Consider the following 15,238-nt stretch of genomic DNA (forward strand, 5'->3'; position numbering starts at 1 on the left):
TTGTAAGATAAGAGCGTGTTCTCTGCTAGTTTTTCCATTTCTATCGTTACAGTAAGTGTTCACCGACACTTTAAACTAGCAAAACACAGATTCAGGTTGGGTTTTTTTTTGCTCTTTTAGGATTGGTCAATGCTTTTAACGTTTAAAAATCCTCTCTAAACTTTACAGCCCCATATTTCATTTTAATTGCCCACCTCTTCTCCGTCTGCAGTGATAGCAAGGTGGATAAGGGATGCTGAGAATCCACTCCCGGGAGAGAACGCACCAATCAGATAGGAATATGTTCGTTTGTTATTCTTTTCCTGCACTCCCCCTTCATAGCGTTCGGTGCATGAACTTTTAAACGCGCCTCGGTTGGGGAAAACAAAATGAAGTTGATTTAATTCGTAACCTTCAGAACCCAAACTGTACAACAACACCACCGTTATATCTTGTCAGTGATGTGCGATGCTTGCGTGCAACGGCGGGTCACATTCAAACACATCTGACACTGTCAGTCGTCAGTAGGTGGAAACAGAGCAGGGAAATGGGATCACAGACATGTAATCACATTTTACATGTGAACAGCTCTTGTTTATGCGGCATTTCTACAGGTTCAAATATTTATACGCGTTTCTTAAATGACGGCGCCTATTTCTGACTGCCCCTTTGACCAAGATCAGGGTGTGTTCTGGTGACCGATGGTCCTCACACGGCCACTAAAGACCCGGTAGCCTTAGATTAATGGCTTTCCTGCTGCCCCAGAGATGGAAGCTGTGCCAACACAAACGGTCGGGCACGCAAGGCTGGCATGACAAATTGAAGCGAGGGCAAAAGGGCAACGGGCAGACCGCAGTCCAGACAGGCACGTTTTGTTTTTTTGCCTAGCGGAGCTGAATGAAGGCAGCGTCAGGACCACAGTGATGAGCTCAGAGGTCAAAGGTGTGACCCCAAAGTGTCCCTCTGTCTCGGCCTTTTAATGGACTGTGACTGGGCTTCCGATCCCGACAGCTCAGCCGAATGGTTTATTCATCAGCGCTGCTCGCGGGCGCAACTTTGTGTGCGTAGATTGACACGTAAATTACCTTGTGATATCCTTGCGTCAGCTTGTGCAAACGCTAGTGTTTTCCTCTGATTGATGCGTGACGCTCTGAAAGCCAAGGATTGCAAATTTGTGCAGTTACAATCGCTGAAGTCTTTTTTATTTATGCTATTGATTGTGAGTTTAGAAGCTGTCAAAAATGTGAAACATCATTATAACAGCCTGCAGTGAAACATGTAAACAGTTCCCCGTTCAAAACATGAGCTAAGTCCGTCTTTCACTTTTGTGTATCTTAGTCACTGATTTATCGTCATTTCTGATTTCCGAAACAATAATTTCTATAATCTCTAAAGTTGTCTGCGTCTTTAGTGACTCATTTATTGTATCCTGTCTCTGATTCAAGGCTGACTTTTGTCAGTACAACAGTTCAGTGTTTGTTTAATGCTCTCCAACTGTTGATTTTGTGACAGTCTTATAAGGCCTCACACTCTGGTGCTTTTACCTCCTGCAGCCTGAAGTCAATTGACTAAATCAAAGTAGAAAAGCAGATCTTATAAATCATCGCTCGTTCTCAGATTGCGTTTTTTTTTCCCGAAACACACGAGCACGCAACATTACGCTCGCGCTCGCACTCACACATTCGCGGGCATGAATGTTTGCGTGCGTCTCAAGGTCAAGAGGGGATCGTTGGTGGTTGTTTGTGCAAAGGCTGCACGGAAGCAGAGTGACTGTGAGAACCTGAGTCCTGAACACTCTGGCTTTCTTGTCTTTCTCAGACACCGAGGAGTAAAGCGTTTGAGCAGATCTAGATGCACAGCAGCTGTAAAAATAGGAAAGAGAGGGAAAGTATGATTCATGTGATGGAGGACGGGATTACTCCAGTGTACTTATGCTGTTTTGCTGCACCGTGAAGAGGATCCAAGTCAGGCCTTATCAGACAGCTCCCACCATGACTGAAGGAGATGGAGTATGGGAAAGACCAGTTCGATAAGGGGACAGCTGTGACTTAAGACAGCTTGATAATACCACAACCACGGTCCCAGTCTCCACTAGTAGTGTGCTTAAAGTCGACACCAAAGTGTGCAAACTCTCACTGGTTTCCAGCAGATTTCATAAAGGATCAGCTCACCGGAAAACGATCTATTCAGCGTCATGCCGATGGAAAGTCGGGTGAAGTTTCGTCATCCGCAAAACATTTCTGGAGTTTCACAGCATTGCAGCAATCTCCTAAACCACTGAAGTAGACGGGGGCTTCAGGGGCTACATTCAGCTCAGCGTAATCAAATCCTCTGGAAGCTCAGAGGCCCCAAATCAATTTGAAATAAGGTTATTTGCACCCTCGACGTGCAGTCGAGCTCGTGCTAACACTTTAGCTTAGCAGCTTGAAGAAGGGTGTCTCTGGGCTTCTGTAGACTGGGATTGCGCTGGAGTCCCAAACCACTTCAGCTGCTTAGAAGGCTGTTTCGCTGTGAATCTCCAAATTGGTTGTGGACGACAACACTTCACCTGACTTTCCGTTGGCATAAGGGTGAGTAGATAATGACTGAATTTTTCTTTCCTGCTGAATTTATCCTTTAATCTTCTGCCATAAGACTGCTGCACACTTAAGCCAGAAGCACTTTCAGTGTGTTTCTTGCCTCTGGTGTACCGTCCTCTGACGACTGACTTGGAATAAATCACACTCATTCATTCTATACGCCTGAACGTATCACGGGAGGGGGAAGTCGTGTTATCTTTGTGTGTTTCATGTAAATACTGTACTAAGTGCTCCTGAACTGGTATATTTTCCATAAGACACGGGTCGAGGATAAATATACAGTACACAGCATTCTCTTTGGGTCGCTCTTTGGCTTGGCCCGGCCGCCCGCCTGCCTCACACACTGGTATGTGAAGGTTGGGCATGGTTGAAGCACAGAAGCCACTTTCTCTATCCCGGCCTCCAGCACCGGTCTCCAGTGAGCCTGAGCAGGTCTTGAGGGGAACAACGTGAGCTCTGCCAGGGGCTTTGGTTTGTTCCTCAGCCTCCAGTCAGCCACTGACCTATAATAAGGCCTCCTGTTCAACATGGCAAAGGTAACAGGGAGAGTGGAAAAGAATTTACAGTAGCCGGGGGTTGACTGAGTTTGTTGATCAACCAGAGATTAGTCCAGCAAACACAGGTCGGGTAGATACGCTGCAGTATCTTAATAAAACTCAGTCAGTAATGGCGGCGTTGTTGTCTGACAGTCCGTAGCGATTCCGTCTTGGAGAGAGGTGAGGATCTGGATGTACCGTCTCATCCGTGCAGGTGTTGACTGAGCCACTTGCGCAGGATCGTGCTGAAGTCTGCCCGTCTGGTTGGATCAGTGGCGGCGCTGTCTGCGTCGGTCGATCCTGCTGAATCAGTGGATATGTTGTCTGAGTAGTGCCGTCCTGTCCAGCGTGGACTAGATCAATACTGGTGTTGTGTAGTGTTGGGACAGCGGGGACTGGATCAGTACTGGTTCTGTTCCAGCCACCGTGGGTCAGCGCTACACACTCTCTGTGGCTGAGCTGTGGCTGTATGAATGGCTTCTTGCAGCGGCCGTACAGAGCGTCATTCTTCTCACCCTCATCTGAGGCTGACATCCGAGGGGGAAGCCCAGGGAGCCGGCAGGTTAAATGTTTTTCTATCCCCCTGGTAGGAATGGACGTATCGGGTGCTGTTTTAATGCGTTTAAAGAAGAAAAACAAGGCAGTGTCCAATGACCGAAGGTAGGAACGACAAGGACAGTAGTGAAAACAGACTGTGGCTCGGGCCGGTCGCCCTCCCTTCGCAGTGTACAGGGGGGGGAAAAGCGAAAACATCCAGTCCAGTGACAGACTCATCATTATTGCTCAGGGTTTGTTTGTCTTAAGAGTTATTTGCCCACTTTGCCATTTCCCCAAGAATCTTAAATACCCCCTGCCCCCCTCGGCCCTCGTTGGGTCCCTGCTTAAATAGTCCAGCTCAGTGGGAGCCCGCTATCCCCGAGCTCCTGTCCTCCTCACTGTTGCCAGGTCTAGATGGGACAAAGTGAGCATTCCAGGAATAGCAGCACAACTCTAACACCCAGACCCACCTGCTCCCCTCCCCCTCCGACAGGGAGTACGAAAGCCTGCAACCTTTCTCCTCTGCATTCGTAAACGTGACTGCGGGGGTTCCCATGCAGTGACAGTTTTCCCGCAATAAACTACCAAGACTCATGAACAGACGAAGCATCTTTGTAACTATGTTGCTCCACTAGAAGTTGTCCTTTTATCTATGTCCCTCGCTCCTCCGTTTCCCTTCTTATGTAACAAGACAGATGCGAGAGGTGTGGCTGTTGCCAGACAGACAGACAGACAGACATCCTACAAATACTTGACATCAGCACATTTCACCTCCCCAGCACTGACACAACTAGTCTGTCAAGCACCGCTGAGAAGAGGGAATGAGCTTCGGGTTGATCTCAATCCCTCAGTGAGGGGAATATTTGTGAATTTTAAAATAAAGCCATCCTGAGGCTGGTAGGGGAGAATCAGGGAGGAGCAGTGGGGAGAGGATGAATAGGGTCCTGTGCTCAGCCCCTGGGTGGACTGAACCCCTCTGTTAGTGCTTTTTTCGGCCTTGGCACACAGGGCTGCCTGTGAGGAGTGGGTCGGAAGCAGGAAGTGGTTGTGTAAGGCGATCTGCAGATGCAGCACAGAGCCCCTTTTCAACAGAAGACCCCTTGGTCCCGTTCTGCACAGCGACACATCAGGTAGTCCTCCTGCTGCAGCCGCAGCAAGATGCAGGACACACCTACACGGGACCAATAGGAAGAGAGACGGGGGAGATGAGAGGAGGAGATAGAGAAGGGGAGAGAATGAGGTGGAACGCAGGGGAAAATGACAAATGGTGGGCTTCTACAACTTTAGTCACAGATGGGAAAAGATGTTTACCAGAGCGCTGCTGAGGTCTCTGCCAAAATGTGACATGACTGAACAACAGGCCAAACTGTTATCCGTGAAATCTTCTATTACTGCAAAGCAAGAGGGATGATAAAAAAAAACTAAAAAAAACAATGCTGAAATTGGACATGGAGGATCAAGCAACAGGGGTACAACAGGTCAATTTTTCCATGGCACACAGGAAGGAGTAACCTGTTAAACTGTGTCTGTCTGAGGCAGTAAAAGCTGCTGTATAATCCCATCCTGGATCTGAGGTAGATTGGCAGTCATTGCTCGAAGCCCCGGGAGCTGGAATCCATCTTCTCTCTGCTTGACTTCCTTTCCTCTTCCACATATTTGCCCTCTCTCCCACCTTTGGACTTTTGGATTTCCCAGGTGACCTAATTGTTGTAGGTGAATTGCTGAACTCCGTTATATCTGATTTCAGATCCTGCAACTGCCCGAGGTCGTCATTCCCCCCCTGCTCGGGTATTTATAGATAGTTTTTGCAGCTGGGAATAAAAAAAAAAAAAAGACTTGCTCACAAAGGTGGCCCATTGACAAAACACTAATTTTAAACACCGAGCAGGAATTCAAGGCACTCTGACTAGTCCATCCCTTTCCCACTTCATTTTGCTTTAATTGTCCTGGCTATTTCCAAACCATTACTATAAAGTGGTTTCGAGCAGGATGCATACCACCTCGTCTCCTGCCGTGCTGCATAAACAAACACAGTAAAAGGATAAAGTTAGAATCACGCCGCTGAAATGTCGCTAAATGACAGCTGAGCTGAGCTTCACTTGGTATGAATGAGGCTTTTGTTTGAACAGGACTCATTGTTTTTGTTTCCAGGCGCTACTTTAGGTGCAACTAAGCTGTTGAAGTGGACAAAAGTGTCGGAGGCCCCAAAATAGAAACAATTATTTAATGGTGTTTGTTCGGGCAGGGCCGGCTTTTGTGTGCGAGTGCCCATCAGTGCCAGAGTGGGAACTTCAGTAGTAGTTTGACTTTATTTTTAGTCTGGTAAATGTAATACCGAAGCAGAGTTTTTATGTGGTTTTGTATTATTGTGACATAGATTAAACTGTGATGGAGTGATCTGGTGAAATCTATGTCTCTGGCGAACCGTTTAGCTCCAGCTAGCCCTTTGAAGGTCTGCCCAGACCGAGGGGAAAGCTCGAGAAGAGCCGAGACACAAACAGAAAAGTAACATAGACGCAGACAGAACCCGGCTCAGAGTCCCACCATAGCGCTAATAAAACCAAACAGATGAAAAACATGCTCCGCTGCCACCAGAGCCCTGCTGTTTTGTGATCATGTGTATTTTTGAATACCATGTCATGCGTTGACACGGGCTACTTAGGAAAGCCTGAGTCGTAATTAGGTCATTTGGACGTTTCCTTAGACTATTTAAAGGGAGGCAGGCAGGGTGAATTTGGAAAATGCTGGTACTGACTCACGCACACTGTGCCTGGAATTCCCTCTCTCCCATTGGCCAGGGGACTACTGATTTTGGCTTTGGTGCAAATTGGACTGAAGAATAAAAAAAGGGAGAGAAAAATATTACTCAATGTTTTTTCTTTGCTACCCTTTTCCACCCTTCTCTTCCCATATGTGCTGGAATAGCGTCGGAGAAGAGGAACTGCTCAGGTTCGTCCCAAAACACTTAACTCCAAATAACCTCAGCTCACGGCCTTATTCTTCGAGTTAGCCGTGTTGCTTCTAGAATTTAGCCGTGACTGTCAATCATGCGCCTCCTCCGCTTAAAAGTTCATCCTAAATCTTCCACAAATGTTTTTGTTTCCTCCCAGCGCCAACCCCCACGTGCCCCTCCGTTCCTGCGACTTAATACCAAACTGAGGAGATTTTGCTTTCATGTGCGTTGGAGGGTTGGAGAAAGAAACGGAGACAGTGAGACAGACAGAGAGAAAGTAAGACGGCAACGATGATGCATCTGCCGCTGGGATTTGAAGCAGAGGAATTTAAGAAGCAGGAGGTTTTACCGGTGATGGTCATTTCTCTTCTTCTCTCCTCTTGGTTTTTATTTTTTGAGCTGCTCCTCTCACATTTTACCTGAAGCCGAGTCTATAGGAAATGAATCACTTCCTGTCACGGGTCTGCTCGCCCTCTGAGCTCTGTGTGTGCTAGCCTGTGACCCCGAGCAAGACGGCATTAAATCTGACTGAAAATGCGTTGATTCATCTACTGGGGCTTGGAAAAAGCAACATTATACAAACCAGTCTATAAAAACCTTCTGCCAAACTGCACGTCAGTCACAGAATATACACTGAAATTATACATGAAAGCACTTGCACACTTAAATGCTGCACAACCACACTCGCAGAGATGCACATATGTACAATTATGCCCAATTGAGTGTACTCACACGCATTCGGCGCGTTCGTGTAAAACCTGAAACGCTCTCCTTCCTCTTCATTGCAATCATGAACTCAGACCAGAGGTTCATTCACAAGTAGCACTTTTGTGTATCCGCCGGCTCCGTATTCTCAACAAGGAAACTTTATTTCATGAGAATTAGTTTTGTTTCGTTTGGTGTCGATTATGTGGCGCATTAACGTAGCCTGCTTTCACCAGGTTTAAGGAAAACCCCCTTTTCACCGTCACGTGTTGGAACTTGTCCGGGGATAAACCCTGTGAAACCACCCTCTAAGTCTTACAAGCAAAGGTCTTACCTATAGGTGAAAGGTTAAAGTGTGGCCTGAAGGTATGTTGGGGTTTAGACCAAACAAACTGCCCGAGTCACACTTCACAATTATTCCTCCCATGTGTCCCTCCGGAGGCGGAGAGCCTGGCGCTCTTTATCTTCTTCGTCTTCTTCACGAGGTGATAGTGTGGCGGACCTTCAGCCCTGAAGCGCTCAGTCGCAGCTGTGTACATGAGGAACAAATGAAGCCAAGATCGTCAGGTTCATTTCAACAATTCTAAGCTTTATGTGCTCCGTGCCGTACTGTACTTGTAACTTTTCACACAAGAACACATGAAATGTCAAAATTCCAGACGCATTTAGTTATTTTGCAGGAGAATATAGAATTTCCCGACTGCTCAAAACATTAGCCCTTAGTGTGAAGCACCGCGATATGTAGCCTGTAAAAACCATTACTGAGATTTCGTGACACTGCGGCCTCGGTCGTGCCGTACGAATCGGACCGAGTGTGTTGCTGAATAAGTGTTTTGCCTGTTATGCGTTACGCACGAGGGGAAATGGAGCTTCTGTCAAAAAACGTGTGGTTGGTGACACGCGGACGCCGCTACTCACGGCCCTGCATGCCTGTGCGCGCTCGTCTTCCGTGAGTTTGCTCATTGATTCATGGGAGGGAGGGTGACGGGTCAGGGAGAAAGGGCTGAGTCCCCTGAGGGCAGGGGGCTGAGACTCTGTCTCTGCAGGCCCAATCTCCTCACTGGACTTTCACCTATGCGGTTGTGTGCCCCGACTCCTCTCACTGCCTCCGGCTTCCCTGTGGTAGAGGATATGTGAATGTTAATGGAGCTAAACATGCAGTTTTTTCTGCGTAAATAAAAACACTTCCTCTGGAATACCTTCTTAAATCAAATGCTGATCAATGGGAGCCTGTAAAGTAATGCTTACTGACTCAACTGAATGACCAGCAAACTCTTATGTGTGGATGTGCAGGAGCTTTTTCGCATCTGCTGTCGGTTTGCACACAGATTTGTTTATATCAGGGTTCACATATTAACCAATGACTAGTTGCTGATTGCTGATATAAGGCCATTTATCGAAACCTTTCCCCCACTAAGCTCCTGATGATAGTAAGTAAGGAAGTTGTACATGAGTTAACATCTTAAAATGCCGAGCTCAGTACGACAAGAAGTTCTTCTCCATTGATAACACGTAAAGTTTATTCTTACATAACAAAACACTCGATAACAAGTGTCAATAGTGTCCAAATTACTCTAAATTAAGTGCTTCATATTAAGATAATAATTCATGTACAGTTTCCTTACTTGCTACCAATGAGCAGTAATTAGGAGGTTATTGAGGAAAACTCTTTAATTATTGGACTGGATGTAGAATAAAGTAAGAGGTAAGAACTGAGAACTGAAAGCATGAAGATGAGAGAGGCAGAGAAAATGTCACATCTGCAGTTAAAAATGAAACTTGTCCAGTCAGCCTTTAAAAGATTTTATGAAATATGTCGTCTCTCCATCTGGCACAGCTGAACGACCAAATTACAATGGTGAGAATGTGCAACGGATTATTTTTTTGTGCTCTTTTTTCTGTTTGTTGCTTTTGTGCCGGGTCGGCTCTCTTCAGCGCGCCGAGGCACAATTAAAAACGAGAGATTTATGATTTCCTTGTAAGTGTGTGGCATCGTTGAGATGCGAGGCTGCAGTATTTCACCCTCCGCCACTTGTTTATGTGTGTGTGGGGGGTCCGTCCACCGCATCCACATTCAATTTTTCTCACCCAGAAACCGCCTGAAAATGGCGCTCTCGCTGGTTACCTTTTAGCCGAGAGCTCAGAAAATCCCTTAAGCCGTGTGGTTTGGTAAGGAAAATATTAATTGAGGGTCCCTTACCTTCTGAATATCTGAATATTCGCAGCCAGCAGGCGACCGTTTTATGTGTGTCATATAATATAAACCATCTCTTCGGCCATTAAAGTGCTTGAAAATGAGCGCCGCCTCAGACACAAAATATACGATGATTAAGTCTGAGGTTACAGAGGGCTGTCTTGTCCCATTCCATCCAGAAGCTTCTTTTACATTTAATAAAACTTTGCTGATCTTGAGAGGCGACCAAATACTTTTGGGCCCAGGCAGAAAAAGGGACAAGCAAATATTGATACGCTGAAAAAAGGAATGCAGGAGGAATAAAAAACCCCCGATAGAAGGATTTCGTCCGTTAAGGATACGGTTGTCGTGGCTATAAGAGGGAGTCAGGAAATTTTAGTCTAGCTTGCCCTTTCGCTAATATCCTGTTCCTCTCAGTCATGTTGTAACGTCTATTATACACTTTACCTGCTTTCCGCACAGCCGCGCACGTAATATTCCGACGACGTGCGGAAATAAAGGGGGGAAACTGTGTCAAAAAAAAAAAAAAAAAAAGGAAGAAGAAATAACCTTTAAACAGCCTGAAACAAAGATTCCATCATGTTTGTGGAATGCTGTGGTTTGCAATATGGAAACAGACCGACTCCAGAATTCGGTGGTTAGAAAAAAAAATAAATAAAAGAAAAAAAAAAAACCTCGTCTGAGAAAGAGGAAAAACTTGGGAGGGGGTAAGGGGAGCCTCTGGAATTACACACCAAAACCCCCTCAGACACACACATGTACGCACACTCAGACACACACACACACACACACACACACCACACACATGCACTCCTTCCATCTTCCCCACTGCGCAGCTAACCACACTGGGTTAAGGGTGGGGTTGGGGTGGTGGTGGTGGTGGAGGTAGGGAGTGTAACAAACCCTCCTTCAGTGCTGCGCTCGCCGTTTCATCTGAACGTCGGGGGGGGGGGGTTTTGCTCCGGCGTCTTCTGACGAAACGTCACCGGCGCGGACGAACGCGGATGACTCATTAATTACTCTCCTGTAAATCACGACTGGGGGAACTTCGGTTTGTCGACGACTGACAGACCGCTCCTGTTCACACATCCGGAGCTTCTGTATTAATAAACCCCGTGGTTGGTTGTGCAGTTGTGAAAGCGCGCCGGGCTCTCTCCTCGCGTCGCTGACATATCTCCCCTCCCGGTATTTGCCTTTGAATGGACGTACGCGCGGATATCTTAAAGGCAAATTGCTTGCATAATGGATGTTTCCAAAAATACAGAGGAGTAGGAAGGCATGCTGACCGAGGTCTTGGCGGCGCGCCCTGCTATGGGCCCCGGCCAGCCGCTCTCACTTGCGCACTCCCTCCAGCCCGGGCCAGTCGTGCTGGGAGAGGTGTGAGGAAAGACAGCTTTTATTCTGCCACCTGATCCTCCAACCTGCATCCCTTCTGATTACACAACCCGCCAGGCTAACCAGAATACTGAATATCCTCCCCCTCTCTACCCTTCCTTCGCTTCCTGACACTCGTCCCTTTGTGTGATTTCCACACTCGTTATTGGCCCTCTTCCTCTTCTCCTCTCCATCACCTCTGATCTCATCACCCCTCCTCGTCTTCATTTGTCTTCTCTCTCCCACTCTCTCTCAGCGGTCTTTGAGACGGCCGCGTGGTGATATTTCAGCGAGAAAGCATCTGGAAAAGCTGAACAACTTTTTTGGGGAAATTCCTCCAAATGCCAGTTATTGATTTACATTATTATAAAAGGGGCCATTGTTTGTCGGAGTGGATCGCTCGGCTCGCTGCTGCCCTTCTCTTGGCTCTGGTAAAAAAAAAAACGCTTTGTGTCTCTTGAGACTCATTGTCTTCAGGATCTAACAGTTTTCTTGTGGTGTCTTACGCAAATGTTAAATTGCAGCTCTGTTGAGAACGGCCTATCTTGATCGCTGTGGTCTGCTTTTGCCATTTCTTCCCAGCCACCTTTGGGTGCTCTCCTGTTACAGAGCACACACATCTTACAGAAAATGTTGAATAGCTCAGAAGAAAGAGACGCCGAGCCTGTCGTCTTTTAAGTTTCGCAGACTCTGAGAGATGCGGAGCTTATTGGGCGATTTGGCCCCCTCGGGAAATAGAAATTGCAAAAGCAATTACGAGCTTAAGGCGCTGATGTGATGAGTCGACGGAGATTTTCACGGTGCTACCGGCATATTTCCACTCAAGCCAACACCACATACATCCTGCGCCTAAACGACAGGAAAAGGACTTTCAGGAAATTGAGCTTTTTCTTTTTTTTTTTAATCGAGCACCTTTTACCCACTCCCTCCGCCCGGGGAGAAACCCAATACGCTGTGTGTGCGAGTGATGACAAAAAGCTCTAGTTTCTCCAGTTTTGCGCCCAGTTGTGTACTCACGCACACACAGAAACACACGTGCACCTACACCACAAACACACCAGTTCTCCGACACTCAGCAGTCTCAAGCTTCAGGGTGGCGTTGTGGTGAAGCCATATGGGCCTCCGTTGCCTGAGAAACTTGGTGATTTGACAGGAGGCCTGAAGAACACACAAGCACGCACCAACACACACACACATACACACACACACAAACACACAAACACACAGAGACTTAATTGACTTGTAAAACTGCACTAAAACACACTTTTATGGAACAAATTTTAGACCAGTCGCACAGGATCTGATATCAGCTTGTGCCCAGCTTGCAATTCTGTCACCACCGCGCTGTCTTTATACGCAGTCCAAGAGCAATTTATCCCTCTCGAGGTATAAATGAACAAGCCGAACCAAAGACGCCACCAAATTGGCAGATGGATACGCTTAAAAAAAGTCGCAAAAAAGTCTGCGAGTGAAGTAATTCTGGCTTGTGAGGAGGAGAAGAGTTAGCGAGCCGCTCCGGGCTGTAGGGGGGGGGGGGGGGGGAGTGGACGAGGCGTTTGTTAGGATATAAATGAGCCCTTACTCTTTGTAAAGTGACAGCTCAGGCTTCGGTGCTACTTCTGTAAGGCCCCTGTGATCCTCATACTGCTCTTTCTGTTGCTGGAGGCATTCATCCTCAGCCCCAAACCTCAGCGGGCCGGTCTGGGCAAACACAATTGGGGCTATGATGTATGATTGTGACTGTTGACTCTGCGGAGCTGGATCAAGCACTTCCTGGTGAAGATGCTGGCCGGGCCATTCATACCAGTTTCCCCCCCCCCCCTTGACCAGTGGCAGAGATGGCTGCAGACACTCCAGGCTTTCAGATTCTGTTGGAGCTGTAGAGGGGATGTGATTTTTCACAACCAGCCTAAAGTCAGCCAGGTCTCAGCCTCAAGCCTCCCTCCCAACCTGCTAAATACCTCCGGGAGGTTTACCAGAGGATGAGACGAGGAAACACATAGCGGGGTGCGATCCCCTCTGGGTAAAAGTGGAGGGTCATATCTCACTGATTCATTTGTCAGGTGGTATCTGGACACGCCGGCTACCGGTCTGCTGACACGAACATAGCCCTCAAGATGCAGTGCTATAGGCCAAGACGTCTTATCTGATTTCTGTCCTCCTCTCTCTGCCTCTGAGAGGGCCTTGACTTTATTCTCCGAATAAATTTGCCCTCTGGGACCACACGTCTGCCACTGAGGCCCCTGAAGCCTCTTCAATCCACTCCTCTGGGGCTGCGAGCCCTCATTTACACTGTAAAGCAGTCAACACGCCATGTTTGGAGACTCATATCATTAATTAGGCAACGAGACATGCCCCGACTGTAGATGGTTTGGTTGTTTAACCAAGGTTCACAAAGAATTCATTTGTGCGCTGTCTGTCAACATCTACGTGATAATCAGCACAAATGTGATGTCAAACAATCTTAGCATAACCTCGGCGCTGAGATGATCAGATAGGATCTGTAGGAAAGGAATCTAGGTGTGTTGTAGAAAAAAAAAAAAAAAAGAAAAGCTGAGCCTGCGAGGAGCCTTCACTCTAAAACTCAAGGAATCTTTCTCAGAGTCTGAAATGTGACGTTTTGGCAAAACCACTGCAAAGGGAATGTTTCTGCAGCCAAACTAAGTTACTCGAGCAACAAAAGAACCAAGAAAATGAAGAAAAATGGCATGTGGGTGTACAGTCCTAATTAAATCAGTGCATCACAGTAAGCTGGCTGATAAAAGCTGAACCCCCTCGGACTGGAAGAGAGGCGCTCTGGATGGAAACATCTGATGCTGATCTCAGAATGACCCCCGAGAGGGCAGAACAGCTCCTGAGAGATTGATGAGAATGAAGATTCTGGTGGACATATTTCCTGCATCCTCTGCAGAGGGGATTATGCAAACAAACACATTTGGCTCTTCGCTTGATGACAAGATGTCAGAATTATCAGTCCACTGAGGTCTGAGGGTGAATGTGGGCAAAGATTTTTAATATTTTGTCTTCTCGCCAAACTGACTTTAAACGTTTGCTGCTGAAGGTGTGTTTCAACACCTGCTGGGTAATCAGTCGTTAACGATCGAGAGGCTCAATGCAACGCTAACATGCGCCACATTCATACAGTAATACTGCAGTGTAATTGTACAGTTCTTACTCAATCTTCCCAGGACCATCCTTAGAAAAAAAACCGTAAGAGCACTACTATAAAACTGCCAGGAATGTGTCTTGCTCAGGGACACTTCAGCAGGGTGGACGGTAGCCAAAACAGAGGCTTGGACCCGAGTCCTCTGGCTGAATTGTGCTCTCTCTCTCTCTCTCTCCCTCCAACCTCCAGGCCACCCCCAACATTGGCTTTGGTAGTAGCCAGACAAGAAGGTGGGATGGAAGTTTGGTAACCAGGCCTAGAAATTACATTTTGGTGCTAACGCCAGGTTTCATCTGGTCCGACCTCAAAAGAAGCAGAGGCAGCGGAGGGGCCAAAGTAAACCGGGACCTGAGAAGCTGTGTCTGGGATGCCTGAGGAAAGGCAACAAACGTCAGTGTGCCCACAGTCCTCACTGTCTAATGGCTGACTGACTAATCCCTGATATTCCTCCATGATCTAAACCTGCAGCCCTCTGTAGCAAAAGAACACTGTGGCATTGTGTCCTCGCTCCTAAGGAGTCTGTGATTCATTCACTGGCAGCACTCTTTTTGGATTGGTGTACTGTATTTTTCTCATCCTCAGTACTATAGTGAGCTTCGTCGCGTCAAGACCAGACTGGTTTTCCTTGCGTGATTGTTTATATAGAGGATTAGGGGCTGTGATACTCCTGCAGCCATCAGTCCACTTCTGTAAAGTATGAAATCCAACGCTCTGATGGAAATGCATTTAGTTGTTTGAAATGCATTTTTACTGTAGGAATAAAGAGTGTCAGTAGTATCTCCAAGACTTGGAGTGTTTGACTTTGGCAGTTTTTTTGAAATGCCCTCCTGATTACACTGGTGCTTTGTGCGGCTCCTCTGTGAAACGCTGCAACAGTGCTCTCTGCTGGCAGAAACCGGGAACACTGAACTTGTACTCAGTCTCACACATGATGGTAGATTTTTTTGAAATTGTGTCTTTATTAGTGTCTCCTCTTCACATACCCTTTAATATCTTGTTTCATGTACAAATTCCTCATAAGCTTTTCTATTTTTTTATCTTTTTTTCAAGAATGATTCTGCTGATTTTAAAGATGCAGCATTCTTTTATCACCAGTGTTTGCTGCTTTGCTTGCATGTTTGGATTGTATTGCCAGATTTTGTATAATTATTATTTAAAAGGCACGTAATATAATCACTTTACATTACTTTTTCAGTCGAAGAGTAATAAGCTTGA

At 46.8% G+C, this 15,238-nt stretch overlaps 1 protein-coding gene across 2 annotated transcripts in view; it reads left to right on the forward strand.

Annotated features, from left to right (window-relative positions):
• The window catches only part of znf469 (zinc finger protein 469), a 66,291-nt gene that overhangs the window by 37,802 nt on the left and 13,251 nt on the right, over positions 1 to 15,238 (forward strand). The window lies entirely within an intron of this gene.

The sequence above is a fragment of the Sparus aurata genome, chromosome 8 (genome assembly GCF_900880675.1).
Source record: "Sparus aurata chromosome 8, fSpaAur1.1, whole genome shotgun sequence".
Classification (NCBI taxonomy): Eukaryota; Metazoa; Chordata; class Actinopteri; order Spariformes; family Sparidae; genus Sparus; species Sparus aurata.